This window comes from Bison bison, unplaced genomic scaffold, assembly GCF_000754665.1.
Source record: "Bison bison bison isolate TAMUID 2011002044 unplaced genomic scaffold, Bison_UMD1.0 scf7180017864466, whole genome shotgun sequence".
In the NCBI taxonomy this organism is placed as follows: domain Eukaryota; kingdom Metazoa; phylum Chordata; class Mammalia; order Artiodactyla; family Bovidae; genus Bison; species Bison bison.
Genome location: NW_011495027.1, coordinates 10,277,430 through 10,281,875, shown reverse-complemented (window position 1 = coordinate 10,281,875; position 4,446 = coordinate 10,277,430). Strand labels below are relative to the sequence as shown.

At 37.9% G+C, this 4,446-nt stretch overlaps 1 protein-coding gene across 3 annotated transcripts in view; it reads right to left on the bottom strand.

Moving 5' to 3' along the window:
- RPAP2 (RNA polymerase II associated protein 2) overlaps nucleotides 1–4,446 on the bottom strand; it is a 127,401-nt gene that overhangs the window by 1,479 nt on the left and 121,476 nt on the right. The gene's annotated exons all lie outside the window — the stretch shown is intronic.

Below are 4,446 nucleotides of genomic sequence, written 5' to 3'. Positions count from 1 at the left end.
TATTGGAGTTTCAGCTTTAGCATCATTCCTTCCAGAGAAATCCCAGGGCTGATCTCCTTCAGAATGGACTGGTTGGATCTCCTTGCAGTCCAAGGGACTCTCAAGAGTCTTCTCCAACACCACAGTTCAAAAGCATCAATTCTTCGGCATTCAGCCTTCTTTACAGTCCAACTCTCACATCCATACATGACCACAGGAAAAACCATAGCCTTGACTGGACGAACCTTTGTTGGCAAAGTAATGTCTCTGCTTTTGAATATGCTATCTAGGTTGGTCATAACTTTCCTTCCAAGGAGTAAGCGTCTTTAAGTACATTTCTGATGTTGGAAATTTTTTTATATATTCTTAATATCAGTCCCTTATCAGATATATGATTATCGTGCATCCATCATGACTTTCCAACATCTGATGTTGGAAAGTTTTTTATATATTCTTAATATCAGTCCCTTATCAGATATATGATTATCGTGCATCCATCATGACTTTCCAACATCAGAAATTTTTCATCATCCCAAACTGAAACTCTGTATCTATTCAATAATAACTCCCCATTCTTCTCTCCCCCAGATACTAATAACCACTAGACTACTTTCTGTCTCTGTGAATTTAACTACTTTAATTACCTCATTGGAGAAGGAAATGGCAACCCACTTCCAGTATCCTTGCCTGGAGAATCCCATGGAGGGAGAAGCCTGGTGGGCTATAACCCATGGTGTCGCAAAGAGTTGGACAAGACTGAGTGACTGAACACAGTTACCTCATACAAGTGAAATCACGGAATATTTGTCTTTTTGTTTCTGGCTTATTTATTTCTGGCTGTGTTTTTAAGATTCATCCATGTTGTATTATGTATCAGAATTTCATTATTTTGAGGCTGAACAAAAACCTTTTGTATATATGTGCATTTTGTTTATTCATTCATCAAAGGACATTTGAGTTATTTCCACCTTTTGGCTATTGTGAATAATATTGTTATGAACATTGGTTTAGAAATATCTGTTTGAATTCCTGATTTCAGTTCCTTGGGTATATATCCAAAAAGACTGTTGCTGAATCATATGCTAATTCTATGGTTAATTTCTTATGGACCACACACTGTTTTTGACAGCAGCTACATCATTTTACATTCCCACTAGCAGTGCATAAGGGTTCCAAATTTGCCAACACTTTGTTTTTTTACCTTTTAAAAAAATAATAATAGTCTCCATCCTAATGGGTGTGAACTGGAATCTCACTGTGGTTTTGATTTGCATTTCCCTAGTGGTACTGAGTACCTTTTCATGTGTCTGTTGGCTGTTAGTGTATATTCTTTGGAGAAATGTCTATTCCTGTCCTTTGTACACTTTTTAATTGGGTTATATTTGTTTTTGCATTGTATGAGTTTTTATATATTCTTAATATCAGTCCCTTATCAGATATATGATTTGGACTCCTTTCAGTCCAAGGAGTGATTCCAAAAAACACAAACTATATAATATGAGGATTCTGCTTGTTTTCTAACAATCTTGAATTTGCTGATACTTCCCCTTCAAGGTGAATACTAATGATTATACTAGTCAGATAGGAAAGTCTGATACCATATGAGACAGGGATATCTTGTAATCATCTACCTGTCAGAGCTCTTTATAAATAATCAGACACTAGGACAAGTTTTGCACTCACTCACTGAGGAACTGAACAAGCACCAGCAGTCCTGGGAACAGCTGGCTGTGTATTTTGGTTCAATGTGTTAGTGATCTTTTAACATTTCATCATTTTGGCTGATAAAGTGTCTTTTCCTTAGACTCTTTTTCATTTTATTGGCTTCACTCATTTCCTTTATTTTGATTTATTTTTTAATAATGATTACAATGAAGATGTACAACTGCATGAGACCAAACTAGAAGAGATGGGCTTACATTAGCCAGTACATTAGTATGGTCCTTAGTGGGTGTACTTAGTCTGGGTCAGGTCTTCTGGATATTATTTGGATATGCATTGGACGGATCCAGGCCACATATTTCTCTTTAGCTGTAGCTAATAAATTAACTGACAGTGGGGTCAATTCCTGTTCCTCTGTGGCAGCTGGGCCCTCCCTTGGAGCCTCTTTACAATCCCTTCACTTATTGTTAATTGATTTCCTAATTCCCCACAGCAGCTGTTGTAAGTAAACCTCTTCCATTCTCCTCCATCCCCTTAATCTTCTCCCTGCTCTTCACGCACCGAGTGGCAGGTGATTGTGCCTCCGTGATCACTTCTCTTTTGCATTGCCTTTGGGTCCTCTGTCATCCTCACCTCATGTCCCTTGGGCCTTTATCCCTGTGTACCCCCTCATCTTTCAGGGTCTATCTCCTTCTCCCTCTCCCCTAGCTTCAATCTTGCCTCTTCTTTTTCTTTCAACTGTAAGTGAGCTCAAATATTCTCCAGCCTAGAGAAGCCTAAGCATATTTGCTTTGAAGTTAATTTATTTCTCCTTTTACTATGGGCAAGCTCTTTTTATTTCCATTATAAAAGTAATAAAGTAGTAGAAAAATTGGGAAGTACAAATAATGGAACATATTTCTAACATCCATAATCACACTTCTGAAAAGTAATCATCAGTGTTGACATTTGGGTTTGTATCCTCCCAGTATTATTTCTATGCACTTATAATAGTCATTTATGTCAACATTGAAAGCATTCTGGGTATTCTGTTTTGTAAGTTGACATTTCTGTCAATGAGTATTCTATGTTATTTTTTAATTACTGTATGAAAATTTCCATTCTATGGATGCATTGTAATTTAGCCATTTTAAACCATAATCATGGGGTTATTTCCCATTATTTGCTATAATTAACATTACAACCTTTACAAATAAGTCTTTTCACATGTTCCCATTTTTTTCTTTAGTATAAATTTCTGAAGAGAAGTTCCCGAGTGTGTATTTATTGCAAAATATAAACATTTTTGAAAGAGTAGTGTACTGTCATTCTTTCAACTTTTAACTCCCATTCACTAACTTCCAGGCAATCCTGGTCCTTCCACCATCACTGAAGCTGCTCTGTCAGAGGTTAAGGTCAACATCAATTACTAATCACAAGTCTTCCCAGACTTTATCCAACCTAATCTCTTTGCAGCAACTACCCCTTTTTGTCATTTTCGTTTAAAAATGTTTTCCTCTTCTATTTCACCGGAGTCCTTTAACTTCTCTGGTAACACATTTTTCCTGGTTCCTTTTCTTCTGCCTGATCTTTTACTTTACCCGTACCCTAGATTTTCAACTGTTGAGGTCCTGCCACTGCCACGTAGCTCTCAGCATAAATCTGACCTGATGTGGGGTCTGCTGGCCTCTCCATCCTCACATTTCACCACTCTTCCCCAACAGCTTGCTCTCCCCATCCTTACACATACTTTATGTACCAGTCATTCTGAACTAATTGTTTTTACTATGCCTTTGATCATGTTGTTCTCTGTGCTTAGAAATTCCTTCTCTCCTTCTTCACTTGATGAAGTTCTGCTTATCCTTCAAAATTCACCTCTTTTAGGAAGCTCCTTGACAGCCCCCCACCCCACACTGTTTAATATGTCTTTGTCCCTTGGCCTGGCTGACTAAGTATATACTCTATATATATACTTATATATAGTATAAGTTTTTCTATACTCTCAGGTTTGTGTTTCTTTTCTTGTACTGTGTTATAACTGTCTGTCTCCTCCTATAAGCTGTGAATTCCTGGAGGGCAGGAATTGTGACTTCGAGGATTATATCCCTACGGTATAGCATGATACTTGTCATCTAGTAGACACTTATACAAAACATCTTCCGTCCCTTAATCAAATCATACTCTGATCTTCCTCTGGGACCCTCTCCATTGCCTTACTCCTGAGCTGTAGGTTTGAGTGGGACTGACCTAATCCCTGCTGAAGGGGTTGATCCTTATTGACCACAGTCCTCAATTATAAGCACACTTTAAAATAAATAAATAAATAAAGCTTTATTTTTGTTCTGTAATAGCTGTTGGAAGATGTGTTTCTTTTCCCCTACATGTTATAAGGTAAAGATTTAAGGTAGAATTGTTTATCCATTTTGCTAGCATGACAGGGTGGGTTAGAACTGCTTGACTGTGTTTAGAAGGTGAAGCTGACATCCTGGATTACAGAGCAGAGAGAGTGAACCAGTTTATGCATGCATGTATGTATGTATGATTATTATTTAACAATCATGTGTGTTATGTTTCTTAACACAGTACCAGGTGCTGTTCTACATGCTTTATAAATATTAACTCATTTAATCATCATATCAGTCTTATGAAGTACTTATTCTTATTTTACAGCAGAGAAAGGCAATATACAGAAAGGCTGCTGCTGCTGCTGCTGCTAAGTCCCTTCAGTCGTGTCCGACTCTTTGCGACCCCAGAAACAGCAGCCCACCAGGCTCCCCCGTCCCTGGGATTCTCCAGGCAAGAACACTGGAGTGAGTTGCCATTTCC